Source organism: Xiphophorus couchianus, chromosome 20 (genome assembly GCF_001444195.1).
Source record: "Xiphophorus couchianus chromosome 20, X_couchianus-1.0, whole genome shotgun sequence".
Taxonomy (NCBI): domain Eukaryota; kingdom Metazoa; phylum Chordata; class Actinopteri; order Cyprinodontiformes; family Poeciliidae; genus Xiphophorus; species Xiphophorus couchianus.
Genome location: NC_040247.1, coordinates 3,112,422 through 3,132,331, shown reverse-complemented (window position 1 = coordinate 3,132,331; position 19,910 = coordinate 3,112,422). Strand labels below are relative to the sequence as shown.

The window sequence follows — 19,910 nt, the reverse complement described above, 5'->3', positions numbered from 1 at the left end:
TTTAAAATATTAAATATTAAGTTGAATTTAAAATATTTCATGCATCCAGGCTCTGCAGCGACTGTCTGACTGGGCTGTGAAACACCAAATAATGGCTTCTTTTGGGCATCTATACCATTTAACACGGAGAACAGAGAAAAAACAGAGAAAACAAAAATGATCATCTGATCCAGAAACAGGAAGAGAATACAGATAACATGAAAAGACCAAAGTGTTGAAAACAGACCTGAAGAAAAAGAAGTAAGACTGAAACTCAAACTGGATCTTTTATAAAAGGTGAGAGAGCGCCATCTGGTGGCTGTCATGAAACCCTTCAGTGGATTTATTTCTGCAGCTTCTGATCAAAATGAACCAACTTCTCTTCTTCATCTCTATCATCCAACAGGTTTTACAAAACACAAAAACAGAACAAAATTAATTTAAACAACTACAATTCTCATAAATCCAACCAGATCCTCAGGGAAAACATTAGTAAACAATATCTAACATCCACTTTAGAGCGTAGTGTGTGTCAGATGAACTGACATCCAGCATGTTGGTTGGAGTTTCATATCTGATAAAAATAAGGAAATATTAGTATAAAATGTCTGATCCAGTCCAGCTCTGCTTCCTGATTGGCTGAGAAACACCAGCTGGTGTTTGAGGAGGAGCTGAAAACCCATCAGGACAAAATGAATCAAAACCTCTCCTGACATCATGTCTAAAGGTCAGGAGGTCGAGAAAAGAAGGAACATTGTTTTTAATCATCATGTGGATAAAAACATTGATTTGTGTTTGATTCATCCAGGCTGCTGTTTATCATGGATATAAATCTACATATTGATATTAATATTTATTTCTCATGTTGTGGTTTTAAATCTGTCAACTTGACCTGGTTTTCCTACGTTCTCTTAAGACATTCCCTGTTGGAATATTACATTTTTATAAAGCTGTAAATTCATTGAATCCTAGGCTTCCAGGTTCTGGTTCTGGTTCTGGTTCTGGTTCTGATGGAGGTTTCTTACTGTTAAAGGAACTTTTCCTTTCCACTGTCGCCACATTCGTGCTCCAGGAATTACTGTAAAGTCAAAGACACAATGCAAGCAGTTTGCCGCTGTCGCCCCCTGCTGGTCAGGAGGAGTGAACGTTGCTCTGCTGGGTTTCCTTAGAAACCTTTTATGTTTCTTTTAATAATAAACTGAACTGAACTTCATGCACTAACTGGGATCAGCTGGAGCGTATGGATGATTGGACTGAAATGATTTTTCTGTGAAGAGCGTCATCCTGATGGATGTTCTTGGAATAATCATGTAAACTATCAGGCAGAACCATGAGACGTGTCACATTCATCTCCTTTATCAGCCGAGTTAAATTAGGAAGGAGCACCTGTCCACCGTCACACACACACACACACACACACACACACACACACACACACACACACACACACCTCAAAGCAGCAGGCTGCTCCTAATAATAACCAGTTTACCAGCGGATCACTGAGCTTCGCAGGCCGACATTCTGCTCTCATTCCTGTCTCCTCATGTTTGTTCATGTTGGTCGCGGCTCGCATGCCCGGCCTTTGTGTTCAGGTGATGCCTTCACTGACGGCTCAGAATAAATAAACATACCCAGATCACAGAGAGCCTGAGCTCTTCCTGGTATCTTCAGTTCTTTTCTGGGTCATTACACGTCATTTCTTCTGCAGTTATGCTGCCACTGGAGGACAAGATGGCTACTTTTCCCTACTACTCTCCAGCTATTGCATCATCATTCGCTAATGCCGAGCCTGGTTCTGGTTTCTTACTGTGAGAACGGACAGCTCCTCTCCACGGTCGCCTCATGCTTGCTGAGCATGAGAGACGGTGAAGATTTGATATAATCTGCAGCTCTGGAGCTAAAAATCATAAAGGTCCAACAAATGATTTTAAATATCGGTTTTAGCTGTTTTTAGTGTTTTAGTTTTTTCATGGAGAAGCTGAATTACGTTTTCACCAGTCATATTTTTTAATCTTTAGAAATATCAAAATCCTATTGAAAAAATGCATTCTTCATGTTTTTGCAAAGGTTTGATGTTTTTCTGTATATTAAAACTTAAAAATAAAAATTAATTTCTTGTTTTAATGTGACGGAACAACAGGAAGTAGAGTGGAGCAGAGAAGAAAGGAAAACTAAACAGATTATTACAAATACAAAAGATCTGGCATGAATTTCTGATCTTTGTTTATTATTTTAATAATATTATTCTTCCTAGTTTGAATTTTGCATCACTTCCTGTAGATCAGCTGCATAAAATCCTAATGAAACCCTCAGAGGTTTGTGTAGAGAAGCTCTGGTGGATTAAATAAAAAACTCAGATGAAATTATGCAGTTATTGATTGTTGTTGTGTTTCATGATGTCTGCCGCTAGATGGCGCCAGCTGCTCCTGTAATCTCAGGTCTGCATATTTAACAGAGAGGAGGAAACCGGGGAGGGGGGGGGCGGGGGGGGGGGGCAGTTTGAGTTATGTTTTAATTATTTTAATATTATTTCTGGTATTTCTGAGGGTTTTCGTGTGAAATGGCTTCTCCTCCCTGAAGCTCAGACTCATCCAGCTGAAACACTGACGGTCTGATTTCCTGCAACAATCAGTCCCTCTGTTTCTAATTGGCTGAGGTGGCGCCCCCCGCCCCCTCCCCTCTTCCTCTTCCTCCTCCTCCTCTCCGGGTTATTGTCACTGACAGTCGGATTATTCCTCAGCAGCAGCAGCAGCCTCTTCCTCCTCTTCCTCTTCCTCTGCTCTCCGGCGGACATGCGGACTCTCGGGGCGGATCTATGATTCCCGCAGCATCGCGGCTTCTCTGCACGGTAAGCGCAGCTGCTCCCGGTTCCTCCGGTTCTTCCCGGTTCTTCCCGGTTCCTCCGGTTCTTCCTGGTTCCTCCGGTTCTTCCCGGTTCCTCCGGCGTGTCCGCGTCCTGTCTGTGTGCGCCCCTGGCCGCTGAGCCATGTGCGCCCGGGGGAAAGGAGTTCTGCTGGTTCTGCTGGTTCTGAGGAGTTAAACTTCTTAGCTCCTGCTGAGCCGCCGGGGTGGGGGGGCTGGAACCAGGGGCGCACATTAAGCCCCAGTTACCCCCCTGGGTGGCATGTGGCCCCCAGATGTTCACCCCCCTCCCCCTGCAGTGGAGGTTTGGATCAGAGGGTCCCTCACCTGAGGGCTATCATCCTCATCACCCTCTTCATCCTCAGCTCTGATGGAAACTACTGAGATGTTAGAGAATGTCTCCCTGCGGGGGGTCAGGAAACAGCCGATATTCTCAGCAATAATTAGGATTAATCTCCTTTTACCTCAGATTGTTGCCCCCAGGAGCAGCGAGTGAAATTTCGATTGAGTTTGTTTCTCTGTGTGGGGAAAACAGCAGCTGATGATATTTTCTTTTTCTCTCTTCATAATCTACGTCATAGATCTGCTGATGATGAATATTTGACCCAAAACAAAATGTTTTACATTCAAATCCACAACAAAGTCTGAATCCAAATGTTTTTTGCATAAAAGTTTCTGAACAATCTGCTCTGTTGTCGTTTTATCTGAATAAAAACAGGAACAATCTCCTCTCCATTTAATGATTCTGTTTGGATTCGATACGTTTTCTGACGTTGAATCTCAGTCGTCTTGGTATCTGAGTGTGAAAAATAACAGCCAATATTTGGTAGGATATAATATTTAGGGTGTCCTGCACCCAAACTTGGCTTTTTAATCAAATAAATTTGGGATATGAAAATATTTTTAGAAAAATAAGAGGGCTAATATCAACATTTGATATTAAAATTGGTGATAACCAATGTTTATAACATCATCAATATTAGAGCTTACTTATTTCTCTAGAACGTGACTCCAAATTGAAGATTTATCTGTTTTACAAAAATAATTTAAAGGAAATTTGGCTTAAAAAGCTAAAATATTTTCTCGGTGCATCGTGGCACTCTATTGGCTAACATTTATAAAGCAGCCAATCGAGGAGGAGCATTATTTTCCTTGGTGCTGATTGGATGAGCAGGAATAAGGAAGGTTGTTGATGCTCTGTAGCAGCTAAGACTTTGTGTATTTGGTGTCTGAACTGCTGAAGCAGGCAGGGAGCCTCCAGCTCTGCGCCAGCCTGGCTGTTGCTCCTTCTCAGGTTTTACATGTTTGTTTTCATCAGGTTCTGTTTCTTTATTGCTTGTTTTTCATTGTTTTACTCCAAACTGGTGAAGCTGTTGGTGGTTCCAGTCAGCCGTTCTGGTTCAGTTATAAAATAAATGAATTTATGTCTGTTTAAAGTCGGTGCTGCTGTCTGTCTGTATCGGATCGGTACCGGCTGATTCTAAGCCTCAGATATCAGAAATGAAAACAGTGGATCAGTTTGTCACTAGTTTCTGTCTCTGAGCTTCATGCTCTGACCTCTGACCTCTGACCTGGGCTTTGACTGAACTCTGAGTCATCATGTTCCTGTGAGAAACAGGAATAATAGAAATTCACTCTGTTCATGTTTCTGAAACCATTCAGCCCAGAGCCTCATGCTGGTTCTGTACCGACCCGGACCCGGTCTGTACTGGTCCCAGTCTGTTCTGGTCCCAGTCTGTACTGGTCCCTGTCTTTAATGGACCCAGTCTGTACTGGAGTCCCAGTCCCTGTCCAGTTGTCGGTCTGTACTGGACCCAGTCTGAACTGGTCCCAGTCTGTACTGGTCTCGGTCCGGTTGTCGGTCTGTACTGGTCCCGGTCTGAACTGGTCCCGGTCTGTACTGGTCTCGGTCCGGTTGTCGGTCTGAACTGGTCCCGGTCTGAACTGGTCCCGGTCCGGTTGTCAGTCTGTACTGGTCCCGGTCTGAACTGGTCCCGGTCCGGTTGTCAGTCTGTACTGGTCCCGGTCTGTACTGGTCCCAGTCTGTACTGGTCCCGGTCTGTACTGGTCCCGGTCTGAACTGGTCCCGGTCCGGTTGTCGGTCTGTACTGGTCCCGGTCTGTACTGGTCCCAGTCTGTACTGGTCCCGGTCTGTACTGGTCCCGGTCTGTTCTGGTCCCTGTCATTACTGGTCCCGGTCCGGTTGTCGGTCTGTGGCGTTCCTGGCTCGCTCTCCGTCGTTCGGTGCAGGAATCCTTCCCGAGTCGGTTCTCCGTGTCCGTCTGCTGATCAGCCGGATGTTTCCCGTCGGTCCAGATGGTCCAGAACCAGCTGACGGAGATGTCGGATCCGCCCCGCCGAAGAACCGGCCGTGTGTGACGGAGATCAGCAGAAACGTTCCTTCAGCGTGTTTCAGTTTTCACTGCCTGGGTTTTTATCCTCAGCTTTAAAGAAAATATTCCAGCTTCTGTTATTTCATCTCCAGCTGTTCTGAGTTTCACTGGTTCTGATAGTTTGGTTGGAAAAATGAAATGAAAAGTGCTGAAAACCAGCTGAACCCAGAGGGAGGAGGAGAGCTGGACTTTTTAAAATATGATTTGTGTTATTGGAAGACATTATTGACAGTCTGTAAACATAAACTGAGTCTTCAAAAAGGCAAAAATAATAAAATGCAATAAAGCAAATAATTTTTTGCACTTCAGTTGCTTCCACTGTAAGTAATCAGCCAACGTAATGTTTGTCATATTTTAGTTAAATAAAAGTATTGCCTAAAATGGAAAATGATAAATAAGTATTTATGACATGAAGTTTCCCCTTGTTTGTGTCGCAATGGCTGCCGCTGGATGCAACGTTCTGATTGGCTGGTTGTTTACCTTCAAGTAAGGATGAAAAATTCATCTGATTGGATGGAAAAGAGCTGTCTGTGATTGGCTGGTGGTGTGGCTTATTTACATAAACTTCACCAAGCTTCAGATACAGAGCTGAGCTACAAGCAGACGGATTGAGTGTGTGTGACGTGAAAACACATAAACACACACACACACTTGTATCTAAGGAACAGAGATGCTACTTAAGCTGGAGTACCCAGAGAAAACCAACAGCTGCAGAAAGAGCCCAGGCTGGGATTCAAACCCACAACCTTCCTGCTGCCAGGCGGCATCATTTATTTGAGAGGTGTGAATAAAATGTGATTTGTTGGTGATGTTTGGTTGGTTGGAAAGTTCCAGTCAGTATTCTGAGGAAGTCGGAGAAGCTGTTTGATATTCATCACCACTTTCTCTGTTTTCTTTCTCAATCTCGTCAGCACTCCTGAGATGAAGCACAGATCTCAGAACCAAGCATGAACTCAGTCACAGCAGCCAACATCACAGACTGCATATCAACCAGACACACACACACACACACCCACCCCCACACCCACCCCCACACACACAGATGCTGTTTAAGGCTCGGGTTTAATCCGGTCCGGTTCTGGATGCTTCATGCGTGTTTATGTGTGTTGGGGGCTCAGGGGTCACTTTTAGTATTTCTTAGTATGTTCTATTTATAGAGCAGATGAAGGGTGGGGGGGAGGGGTCCTGCACTGGGGTCTGTGATGGAACCTGACTTAGATCTATACCTAACAGATCTAGATCTGTAGATCTGCATGCTGTTCCTCCTCATCAGGCCGGAAGTTGAGCTGCTGTGAGTCTGAGTCTAATCGCTGGAAGATGATTTAACTCGCCTCGGAGTGGAACCAATCACAGATACTGAATGCATGCATGTGTGCATCAAAGAGCCCAGATAGCGATCAGCGCCACGCATGCGCAGCGGCGCCGGCCCGGGGCGCAGACGTGACTCCTCGGATGCCTAAACAAATCAGCGCGGCTGCTTTGGGTATTCAAATCAGTCGGATGTGAGGGAGGAAAATGTCAGGGAGGCGAGCTGCTCTCCAGGAGAGGTATGTGTGTGTGGGGTGTGTGTGTGTGTGTGTGTGCGTGTGTGTGCGGGGGGGGGGTGCCTTATAAGAGAACAGATTTAACAAGCTCTGATTGATCAAAACATTTCCAGTCGAAGAGGCCGGTTTGTTCTGCTGCTCTGGGGAATCGCTGCATAATCTTCTGATTTATTCTAGATTAGTAAAAGTTCATAAATGTAGGGAATCAGTTTCTGGAAGGAAATGATGCTGCCCCCTGCAGGGGGGAGGATCACTGTTTCAGTCAGAGCGCTGAGTTCAGCTTCCTGCCTCAACTTCTCCTCACCAGATGGAGGTTTAGCAGAGGTGTGTTTATGTGTTTCCTAATATTCACCTATTGCAGCAGCACAAAAAGTGAGTACGTAATATATGAGACGCATCGGGCGCCGCGCTAGTGGGGCGCCAAAATAATGGTGGAAAATTATTTCTAATCTGCCTTTTCTTTAGTGAGCTGCTGGTTGTTTGTGTGTAAATGATCTGACCAATCAGAGGCGCTGGTCCAGACGCTGAAAACGCTCCGGCTATTCAGAAGCAGCTGCAGGCCAGACGCTTCGTTTGAATCATGTTTTCTGATGATGAGGCGTTTTTCACGCGTCTCTGATGCGTCACAGTTTAACATCTCCTGACATCATGCAGCATAGACCACTCTGACCCAGACAGAACCAAAACCCAGTAATATCTGTTTGACCTTATAATGAAATAAGTTAATACCAGAATAAATTGAGCTGAAATTCAAACAGAATCGATGGTTCTAGATTCTGATGACATGGAAACCTTCAGATTTATAATCTGTTTATCCGATTCCATCGGCTCTCATTCATATCTCACATATTGTAAGAGTAACGATTATTAAAGCTGCCATTATTAATATCCATCCATTTCCTCTACCTCCATGGGTGCGTCTCCTCCTCTAGTCGCCATAGTAACCAGTCTGTCATCCACTGGTTTCTCAGCTCTGTTTCGCTAACCGTACCACGTTCAGTCCTTTTTAACCAAAACCATTTCCTGTTCTGCTGAACCACAGCAGTCCGTTACAGAAACAGAATAACAGTAAATATTGATTACTGATTTGACCAGTTGTTTGTTTGTGGGTTAATAAATATGGTTAAAATGGAAAACATGGAATTTTAACAATAATAAAACGGGTTTTCTGCGGCGCCTCGCCTGTCCAGCTGCAGGACGCTGTTAGCCGTCCAGTCGGTTCTGTTCTGGTCCCGGTCCAGTTGTCGATCTGCTGCCTGTTGTGGGTTTTTGTCTTTAAAATGGTCGATTGGCCTTTTGTTGTAAACTGACTTTCTGTCACCATCAACACTGAATGAAGCTTCGACTAACTGAGTTTTCCTGCTACAATCACTGCAGTTCCTCTGGTAAACAGCAGGTGATGCTGTTCAGAACGACAGGGAGCAGTGGCAGCAGAAGAAGAGTTGAACGGTTTGACCTCTGACCCCTTCCTAACGGGAAGCTGGACATGGTCTTCCTGACCTTCAGGTCTGACCCGGTTCTGATCCGAAGCTGCTGAACGTTTCGCCGTCTCCAGGCAACCAGAGGAAGGTCTGGTTCCACAGCAGAGACGTCCGCTTTAGGTTTTTATCTTTCCTGCATAAAACCAGGTCAGTTTTAATTAAATTCAGAAATGTGATAATTGGGTTTGTTTTCTGTCGTCTCCTCTGTTATTCCAGAATAAACCTCATTTCATACAGCTTCAGTATATTAATAACTTATTTAATATTTTCCACTGACTTGAGTAAAAATCTGACCGTTACATAAAGTTTTAGGTTTTTGTTATAATATGATGAGGAACTAAAGAGCATTTTTATTAATGTTCTATTCATTTTTAGCATTTTTTCCTCTCCAATTGATCACCTGAGATATTCTGACATATTTCAGGATAAAAGTGGTTAATAAATATTTTAAAAAATGTTTAATGTTGCAAGTTTCAGACTGTGGATTTAAAAACACGCATGAAGCTGCAGGAGTTTTTCCTGTCTCTGCTGGACGTCTGAGGTTCTGTTCACTGAAATCAATCGGCTCATTGTTCTTAGAAATATGTGAAATTATTGAAATCATTTTCTGAGCCTCCAGTCCGGCCCGGTCCGGGTCAGCACAGCTCTTCAGTCTTTGGACGTTCGTCTTCTGAAAACTCATTTTCATCACCGATAAATAAAAACTGGAAGCTGCAGGAAAACTCCCACAGGTTCTCTGGGACAAATATTCTCCAGAACCGAGCCCCAGCAGAACCCTGTGAACAGTTTCTGTCTGTAGCTGTAACGCATCCTGCCAGCTCTCTGCATGAAATCCCACATTTCTGTCATATTTGTGAAGCGCTGTTGTGACTCTGCTGCAGAGCCTGGAGGAAGACCTGAAGAGGCGGAGAGCCTTTTATCCTAATGCACTTCAGGTCTCCAGAGGCTGGGGGGTGGGGGGGGCGAGAGAGAGGGGGAGGGGGGCGGGCAGCGGGGTGGGGGGTGGGGGGCGAGAGGGGGGGTGGGGGGGAGGAGGGAGAGAGACGGGAACAGAGAAAAGGCTTGGAAGAAGAAGGAGTGATGTTTGGAGGAGGAAAAGAACAGGAAGCTCAGTGACAGATGATCCTGACGGAGCGTCAGATGAAGGTCAGAGGTTAATCAGTGATGGGGGGAGGAGGGGGGTGATGGTCTCAGGGGGTATCAGGACTCAGAGTTCAAACATGATCCTTCAGGAGACGATCTGAGGACGAACCTCTTCCTGACGCATCACTGGAGCAGATCTGTTATCTGAGCCAGAACCACACAGGTTCTGGTTCTGGTTCTACAGAGTGTGAGAGCAGCGGGGGTCAAAGGGCAGTGGGGGTCAAACTGAACATTGACCCTGGCCGGCTGCCAGTGAGTCAGAGCGATCGCTGCTCCCTGAAAACCAGAAAAGGCAGCTTGGTTTTATTCTCTAAATAAGAGATAAATCTCCGTCTGAAGGTTCCTGTGATTCTGTGACCGTCAGCAGGAGGAAGACGGGGCGGGTCGGAACCAGAACGTTTATTCTGGATCAAACTGCTGCTCTTTAACCCGGACCAGTCGGACCATCAGATCCCAGTTTTCCGACCGTCACTCCCATCCTGGTTCCTGTAGAACCGGTGATCTGCAGGGCGATCCGGTTCAAAGAGACGCTGAATAAATCATTTTTTACTTTAATCTCTGAACTCGTCCCAAACTGGAAATGTGTTTCAGTGAAGAGATGAAACCTTGAAATGCCTTCAGGTCTCAGGCTCTGATGTTGGATGAATGGATGAAAAGGAAGCCATCTAATAACAGATTAATATTTCAAACTTAATCAATATGAAGGAGACACTTTAATGTCTCTGTTCTGCTATGGAAAACAGACTGGAGTCAATCATGACTATCACCTATTGATTGAATCATTAAATAATTGATTTTGATTCGAATCAGGAAGGAGTTTAAGGTTCCAGGATGTCGATGCGTTAAGGTAACTCAGACCAGAAGTCGACGACCTTTACGACCCAGGAAGCCATTTTACCTGCTGCAGGAATCATTTTTAAAGAACCAACGTCTCCTTTGGGATGTTTTAGTGTGCTGCTTGCAGCCCAGGACCCTCATGTTGAAGACCTTCTGCTGTTCTCATGACGTCCATCTTTATGATTTCATATCTTCAGGCCAGAACCAGCAGACATGATTTCCATCACATCTGGTTTCTCAGACGTTTCCGTTTCCCTGAAATATAAAACGAGTCGTGATCCGTTGGCGTGAAGCTGCTGCCGCCGAGCGCTCAGCTTTTTATTTACCCAACGTCCAGGAGGACGTCTTCAGTCACACCTCACAGTGTGTGTGTGTGTGTGTGTGTGTGTGTGTGTGTGTGTGTGTGTGTGTCTGGACGTGCCTCTGCATTTATTGCAGTGAGTGTGTGTTTGATGTATCTGACCTATGCTTGACACCGAAGCTCCGCTGATTCCATCTATCAGGCCCGCTTCAATCTCCGGAGTCTGGGTGAGGCCGGTGTGTGTGTGTGTGTGTGTGTGTGTGTGTTTGTTTGTGACACAGCGATCCTCCACAGAGCAGAGATTAGAAACCTTCATCACGTGTTTCTGGGTAATTAAAGGAACGTCCAGCCGTGTGTTTCTGATCTCAGAGTTTTGGTTCTGCTATGAATCCATAAGTTTGTGTTTCTGCCTTATAAAGTATCTTTCAGTGTTAATATTCCTGTGTGCAGATGGTAAATATCAGAGCAGGCTGCCTGGGCTTTAAGCTACAATATAACGAGATGAGTCGGTTTCATTTGGACCCATAACGGGAACCATCATTAATAAATCTGTCGGTTTTTATCTGATCTTAATCTGGATCTGATTCTGTTCCTCAGCAGAAACTAAATGCATGTTTAGACTAAATCTGAAACTGGAAATATTGCCTTTGTTATGCAATAATCAGCTGAATTAAACTAAATAACTCAGATTTTTATAAACAGGTCTTCAACATGGGGGTCTCGAACCCGAGGAGGTTCACAGACGTACCTCAGATGGGTCACAGGGACCCACCTCATGACCTCAGTGGGGTCACAGGGACCCACCTCATGACCTCAGTGGGGTCACAGGGACCCACCTCATGACCTCAGTGGGGTCACAGCAGAACCTTTAATAAGGCTCTGATTAAAGTCAGAGCAGATTACTGGTTTACTACTGGAAACCAGCAACAACCATCTTCCTCACAGATCAGCCAGAACCAGGAAGCCAGGTCCATCAGGCTGCCATGACGACCCGGCTTAGCAGAACCCACCAGAAACTTTTTATGCTAACAGACATTCATCCAAATCAGGAGAAACGATTATTTTAGTAAATAATTATTCTGTCAGTTCATCAGATAAACAAACTGCCACATTCTGCAGAGTTTTATTGTTATGAAAAATTATAAATACATTATAAGATTCAAATAAACAATTTAATACATTTTTTAATAAGAAAACAAACATTTTATTACCTGAAATGCAAACACAGCGATCCTTTAGTGAACGTTTGGTCATTTGTAGCAACGGATGAATCTGCAGCTGAAACAGGTGAAAAACTCAAACATGTCGGCTGAACATCACAACAGTGTAGAGATTATTTATGGATTTATTAATTAGTAATTGATGCTTAATAGATTATTTTGTTCCAGAAGCTGAACCAGGTGAAGCTAAACCTGCACCAGAGGAGTTCTGGTTGCAGCAGATTAACAGATAAAGAAGGATTTTCAAATTAAATGTTTTTATTTTCCTGATGCTTTCAGCTAATGACAGAGTTAATGGTTAATCAATTACTAAATTAGCTGACAATTATTTCAATAATCAGTTGTTACGACTGGAGTCGTTAAATGTTATTATGTAAATGAGTGTGCAGGTACTTGTTTTTGATTGGTGCCTGGAGGACGACGGGGGACGTCCGATTGGTGGCTTCCCGGATGTGAGGAGTATAAAAGCGGCTGACGTGGACTTCCTGGAAGATCTCTCCTCTGCTCATCTCAACCGGCCACACTGTTTGTTTTGTTTGTTCAACTTCTTGGTTTGGAGTTTGTAGGAGTGAGCTGCCATTTATGTTGCCTTAGTTCTTTCCTGTTTTTTTAGTTAGGGAGGTAAGTTTTTGTCATTTGGTTTATTTATTTTTCGGTTAGGTAAGTTGATTATTATTTAGATAGTTCCTTTTGTTTGTTGTTTTGGCACTAGCTCATTCTGAAGTTATATGCTCCATTTTTGTTATATTTAAATCAAACATATATTTTTTAATAAACATCATTGTAAAATGTTTAACTTTGTATGTGTTGGCTGTTTGGGATGGGACGAGGAGGGACCTTTCATGTTATGATCTGGCCACCCCTAGACGGGTCGTAACATGAATTGGGGGCTCGTCCGTTCAAACCCCTCCCAATTTTGAATTTGGGTCTCGTTTCGTCTTCTCTCGTTTTGTTGGTAAGTGTTCGTTGTTCTGATTGGCAGTTTTATTTTGTGCACGGGGGAATTATGGAGAAGGGATTTTCCCTTGCTGATTTTGTGAGTTCACCTTCTTGGGTAAAATTAGAAAAATGTAGAAAAGCGGACCTAATTATTGTGGCTGACCATTATGATGTTGAGGTGTCTTGCAGTGATCGAAAATCGGAACTGAAGGAAACGCTGTGTGAACAACTGGTGGAGAAAGGTGTGTTGCAAGTGACTGCAGTGAAGGAAGCTGGAGACGCCGCATTTGGAGCGGGTGTTGACGCAGCACTGGCTGATGTGCCTGCTGCAGTCTTGGAGATCAACCAAGATTCTAAACCTCTTGAAGGTATGTCGTCTGAGAATCTGCGTCTCGCACTCCATATAAGGGAGGTGGAGAACCGCAACAAGGAGCTCGAAGTGAAAGCCATGCATCTTCGAATCAGAGCTCTTGAGCTCCAAAACAGTGCTCCTGCAGTTTCACCAAAACCACCAAGCACAGATTCTTCTATTTCTGTTTCTTTTGACATTAGTAAGCACATCACATTGGTTCCGCCATTTCGTGAGTCTGAGGTCGACTCTTATTTTGGCGCATTTGAGCGCATAGCCGCTGCTTTGAGCTGGCCGAAGGAATTCTGGTCCCTTTTACTACAGTGTAAGCTTGTTGGAAAAGCCCAAGAAGTGTGTTCAAGTTTGTCTATTGAGCAGAGTCTAGATTATGACACTCTTAAGAAAACCGTGTTGCAAGCTTATGAACTTGTCCCTGAGGCATATCGTCAGAAATTCAGAAATCTTAATAAAACTGCTAATCAGACATTTGTTGAGTTCGCACGAGAGAAGAACGTTTTGTTTGATAAGTGGTGTCATTCGTGTAAAGTTAAAACTATTGGTGATCTAAAATCCTTAATTTTGTTAGAAGAGTTTAAAAAGTGTCTGCCTGAACGGATTGTGACTTATTTAAATGAACAGAAAGCGTCATCATTGATGAACGCAGCGCTGTTGGCTGACGAATTTATTTTGACTCATAAAAATGTGTTTTCTTCACAGAATTCGTTTCAGGAAATTTTTTTTTGAACGGAAAAATGCATTTTCAAGGTCAGTAAGTCGAAATGTGCCATCTGTTGCTTCAAAATCAAACAACCGTGATTGCTTTTATTGCCACGCACCTGGACATTTAATTGCTGCGTGCCCAGTCTTGAAGAAAAAAGAAGCTAAAAGTATAAAAACTCCTGCGGGTGTGGGATTTATAAAGTCAGTTTCCCAGCCGAATGTACGCGGTGATATTCAACAAAAACCTAAAGTTGATGTTGATCCGCAGTTTTTGCCATTTATTTCGCAGGGTTTTGTTTCTTTGACGGGTGAGGACAAAGATCAAGTCCCGATCACAATCCTTAGAGATACAGGTGCTTATCACTCTTTTTTGTTAGAATCTCTGCTGCCTTTATCTAGTCAAACATCTTGTGGTTCAGATATTCTCGTGTGGGGAATAAAAATGAGCGTAACCAAAGCCCCTTTGCACATGGTGCACTTGTGTTCACCATTAGTTTCGGGACGCGTTAAAGTAGCCGTGCGTCCGCAATTACCTATTGAAGGAGTTTCCCTCATTCTTGGTAATGATCTGGCTGGCGGAAAAGTGTTTCCTCCACCAGAAGTTGTTGATGACCCAATTTCGTTTACCCTTGCTGATGAATCAGCTGCCACTTTGGATGTGTTTCCTGCGTGCGCAATTACACGCGCGCAAGCTCGTAAAATGGGTGAAATTGTAGATTTGTCTGGGTCTTTTATGGCTACACTTGATGAAAATGGCTTTGATTCAAATGACTCTGTAAAAATGTTAAAATGTGACGTCTCTGAACTTATTCCTGCAGATAAAACTTTGAGTTTGAACATTAATAAGGAGATGTTGGTCAAAGCGCAGCAGAATGACCCGTCACTGAGTTCTTGCTTTTCTGTTGCAGATAAGAATGGATTTAAAACTCAAGTGACCTATTTTGTTGAAAACGGTGTTTTGATGAGGTCCTGGTCCCAAGATTCAGGTGATCTACATAGAATAAACCAGGTGGTTGTGCCAAAAGATTACAGACCTCAGATTCTGAGCCTCGCACATGATGCCAGCTTGGCTGGACATCTCGGTGTTAAAAAAAACTTATCACCGTGTGTTACGTAATTTCTTCTGGCCTGGGTTAAAGTCTGACGTGGTGAATTATTGTAGGTCATGTCACATATGTCAATTAGTGGGAAAGCCAAATAAACCAATTCCACCAGCGCCTCTTCATCCCATTCCAGCGCTCGGCGAACCATTTCAACGAGTTTTATTGGACTGTGTGGGCCCTTTGCCAAAAACCAAGTCGGGTTATCAATACATCTTAACTCTGATGTGTGCTGCCACTCGTTTTCCGGAAGCTATTCCATTACGCACGTTAAAGGCGAAGAACATTGTGAAAGTCCTCATAAACTTTTTTTCGACTTTTGGTTTACCTATGGTTGTTCAAACGGATCAAGGGACAAATTTTATGTCAAAGGTCTTAGCTCAAGTTTTGAATGAACTGAAAATTAAACATCAAACCTCCAGCCCTTATCATCCAGAGTCACAGGGTGCGCTGGAGAGGTTTCATCAAACCTTGAAAATTATGTTGCGCAAATACTGCCTTGAATCTGATAAAAGTTGGGATGAGGGTCTTCCACTTCTGCTATTTGCAGTTAGAGAAACCATTCAGGAATCCCTTGGATTCAGTCCGGCAGATTTGGTATTTGGACACACTGTTCGTGGTCCGCTCCAACTCGTTAAAGAGAAATGGTTGTCAGAGTCGCGTCAAACTGAACATAATGTGTTGGATTATGTTAGTAGTTTTAGAGAGCGTCTTTTTCATGCATGTCAGCTGGCCCAAGAAAATCTGGCTAAGGCTCAGAATAAAATGAAAGCTCGTTATGATAAAAAAACTGTGAGTAGAAATTTCACTCCAGGTGAAAAGGTTTTAGTACTACTTCCCTTGAGTGGATCGAGTCTTCATGCACAATTTTCAGGACCGTATGAGGTGGAGAAAAAAATAAATGAAACAAACTATGTGATTAAGACTCCGGATCGAAAACGAAAAACGAGGATTTGTCATATTAACATGCTCAAACGTTACGTTTCCAGGGAAGGCATTGTAGATAACACCTGTTTTGTTACTCCTGTTTCTGTTTGCTCTTCACCCCCACCATATCATCTGGCAGATGACGATTTGAGGGAGAACAGCGGTTGCATGCCTGTGACCCGTTTGCGGAACTCTGAAGTGATGGGAAATTTGGAATCTTTTCTATCTCATTTGTCACAGCCTGCCCGAAAAGATATTACTGACCTGATTGAAGCTAATTTATTACTTTTCTCAGATCATCCGCACCAAACATCCGTGCTGTTCCATGATATTGATGTGGAGGTTGAGAAGCCAATTAAACAACATGCTTACAGAATAAATCCAACAAAGCGTGTTTTGATGCAACAGGAAGTGGCTTACTTGATTGAACATGGTTTAGCAGTACCCAGTAACAGCGCGTGGAGTTCGCCCTGCCTCCTAGTCCCAAAGCCAGATAATACATTTCGGTTTTGTACAGATTACAGGAAGGTTAATGCTGTCACCAAATCCGATTCTTTTCCACTTCCTAGAATGGAAGATTGCATTGATCGTGTTGGCTCCGCTAAATTTGTCACAAAGTTGGACCTGTTAAAGGGTTACTGGCAAGTTCCGTTAACACCAAGAGCTTCCGAAATTTCTGCTTTTGTAACTCCTGATCATTTCCTCCAATATACCGTTATGCCTTTCGGGTTGCGTAACGCACCCGCTACATTCCAACGTTTAATGCAAAAGGTATTATTGGGAGTGAAAAGTTGTGAAGTATATTTGGATGATGTAGTTATTTATTCTGCCACTTGGACAGAACATCTGGAAACTCTTTCGGAAGTGTTCAGTCGTTTTTGTGATGCCTCTCTCACATTGAATCTCTCGAAATGTGAGTTTGGAAAAGCCACAATCACTTATCTAGGAAAGCAAGTTGGTCAAGGACAAGTACGTCCTATTGCTGCTAAAGTGCAAGCAATAATTGATTTTCCTATCCCACAGACAAAAAAAAGACTTGCGTCGCTTTTTGGGAATGTGTGGTTTTTATCGCGGGTTTTGTAAAAATTTTTCAGATGTGGTTAGTTCATTGACTGAACTTGTTAGTCCTTTGAAACCTTTTATTTGGTCTTCCTCTTGTCAGGTCGCGTTTGAGTCCGCTAAAGCATTGTTGTGCAGTGCACCGGTGCTGGCTGCGCCAAATTTTGAGCGTCCTTTTAAACTTGAAGTTGATGCAAGTTTGTGTGGTGCTGGAGCTGTGCTTCTGCAGGACGATGAGCGAGGCATAGAACATCCTGTCTGCTACTTTTCGAAAAAGTTTAATAAACATCAGTTTCATTACAGCACAATCGAAAAGGAAGCTCTTGCTCTGTTACTTGCGTTACAGAACTTCGAAGTTTATATTGGTTCTAGTGCACGACCTGTCCAAGTGTTCACCGATCATAATCCGCTGGTCTTCGTCTCCCAAATGCGAAATTCCAACCACCGACTGATGCGCTGGTCTCTGCTGCTGCAAGATTTTAACTTGCAGATTAACTATAAAAAGGGTAAGGATAATGTATTAGCTGATGCTTTATCTAGAAGTTTTTAACTCATTTGAATTAAACACTTAGGGGTGTGTTTAATTCTTGTGATTGGGGGTGTTACGACTGGAGTCGTTAAATGTTATTATGTAAATGAGTGTGCAGGTACTTGTTTTTGATTGGTGCCTGGAGGACGACGGGGGACGTCCGATTGGTGGCTTCCCGGATGTGAGGAGTATAAAAGCGGCTGACGTGGACTTCCTGGAAGATCTCTCCTCTGCTCATCTCAACCGGCCACACTGTTTGTTTTGTTTGTTCAACTTCTTGGTTTGGAGTTTGTAGGAGTGAGCTGCCATTTATGTTGCCTTAGTTCTTTCCTGTTTTTTTAGTTAGGGAGGTAAGTTTTTGTCATTTGGTTTATTTATTTTTCGGTTAGGTAAGTTGATTATTATTTAGATAGTTCCTTTTGTTTGTTGTTTTGGCACTAGCTCATTCTGAAGTTATATGCTCCATTTTTGTTATATTTAAATCAAACATATATTTTTTAATAAACATCATTGTAAAATGTTTAACTTTGTATGTGTTGGCTGTTTGGGATGGGACGAGGAGGGACCTTTCATGTTATGATCTGGCCACCCCTAGACGGGTCGTAACACAGTTCATCACGATTAATCATTTCATCCCTAATTCAAATATTACCATAAATTCATACAGTGATCACATTTGTTCAGTGAAATCTTGTTACGTTTCTCCATAGTGATGCAAATTAAAGATGGAGGATTTCTGGTCTGACCGCTGCAGATGGAGCATCAAACAGAAACTAAACTTTCAACTATTTTAATAATCAGACCAAACTGGGTTCAGAGACGAGGTTATCAGAGGTCAGAGGTCAGCTGAGGTTGTTTTGTGGTCCCGGTGTGGTGCTGAACAGCTGTACTGTCCGTGTTCAGACACACAGGTTGTTTCTGTGCGGCGGTTCACGGCTCAGCTGCGTCTGGCGCCACAAGGCCGATCTTTGTGTCGCCGTCTCTGCAGTTCAGTCACGTCTCTCCCTCCATCAGCCGTCCGGCTCCCGCTTTATGAACCAGCAACAAAGAAATAAAAACTCCATCATCACAGGAGTTGGTCTGTTTTCTATAATGGAGCCAAGAAACAAATCACTGGTTTATTTAATGAAATGAGTTTCAGACCTTCAGTAAACGGCAGCAGGTCGGATGTTTGTTCAGGTCTGATCCGGTTTCGTGTTCAGATTCTGGAGTCGTTTTACACTCCGGTCCAGCAGGAGGCGCTGCTGTTCTGGTGTCAGCCATGTTGTGACTGAGCAGTTTGTGCTGCTGTGGTTCCTTTATATAGATTAATGTAAATGTGACAAAGAACTTAACTCCTTTAAATCCATCGTTTGTTTAGACTAGTGGTCAGTTATCAACAAACTGAGGAACATTTTCAATTCAAAAATCATTTCTGCTGCTAAATATCAGAATAAAGAGACGTATGAGCTCAACAACAGATATTTATTGTTTTTAATCTGTTCTTCAGGTTATTAAGTCATCAGACTGTTTATTCTTTAAAGAAATTCTTTAGAAATGTGGACACTGACATTAGCGTTAGCCGCTACATGTGTAGCACTGAGATGCTATTTTAGGTTTGAATAGCTTCGCTTTTAGGCTAACTCACTTTCCAAAAATAACAGATTCTGGTTATTAATCACAGAACCAAGATCAGTTTATTCTGAAGTTTTCTAACCTGCTCATGAACTCGCCGTAAAGGTTCAGAAAGTGTTTTTCATCAACATAAACATATTTATAATAGATCAACTAAGCTGAGAAGGTTCTGCTGCTGGCCGTTTACTGATCACACGTTTCTGTTCATATTGATGATTAGAGCAGAGCAGAGCCACAGGCTGGTGGAGATGAAGATCTTCTGATGAAGATCATCGCTGGCTGAACCTCACCCTTCAAACCAGCCGAGTTCAGAAACCAACCAACAGATTTTCCCGCCTGGATAACAGAAAATGCCTTGAAGACGAGTTTCCACCTTCAGCTGATGTGTTTGTGTGATGATATGATCCTCCGCCATAAATTTATTTAACACGGAGCCAACAACGTTCGGCCTTGTGTGATAAAGATGAGGAATATTTCCATTGGCAGAAAGCAGCAGACAGACATAAAACCGGACCGGAGGCTGATGAGATGCAGCCCAAAATGAGCTAAAAGCTCTGGAGAGGTAAACGCAAAGCCAGCCGGCGGAGAAGATGGTGCAAGAGAGACGCCGCAAATGAGGGATGAAAACTGATAAAGTGGAGCAGCAAGGTGGAAGGAGGTAAAAGTGTGTGTGAAAATGACAATCACTGAAACGGAGATAAACAGAAAGCTGGAAAGCAGGAGGAGGGAAGGAGTCGCAGTGACGGAGAATCCTGATGAGCAGGCTTTGGAAATTCATTCCCTCTGAAGAAGAAGAACCAACTCAGGAGATGGGAAAGAAAAACCACTGAGGAAGATGAAAGGATGGGAGAGGAGTAGCTTAAGGGGAGCTGGCGCACGGACAGGTGGCGCTTCGCCTCCGCCGCCGTTTAAT

The 19,910-nt window shown here is 43.4% G+C and overlaps 1 protein-coding gene across 3 annotated transcripts in view; it reads left to right on the top strand.

Annotated features, from left to right (window-relative positions):
• The first annotated feature begins 2,668 nt into the window (after positions 1-2,668).
• pcbp4 (poly(rC) binding protein 4) overlaps positions 2,669-19,910 on the top strand; it is an 80,843-nt gene continuing 63,601 nt past the window's right edge. The window contains exon 1 of one of the 3 annotated variants that reach the window (XM_028003832.1): positions 2,669-2,827. The gene's annotated coding sequence lies outside the window, so the exon portion shown is untranslated. The remainder of the gene's footprint in view (positions 2,828-19,910) is intronic. The other 2 variants (XM_028003834.1, XM_028003835.1) reach the window with 2 other exon arrangements.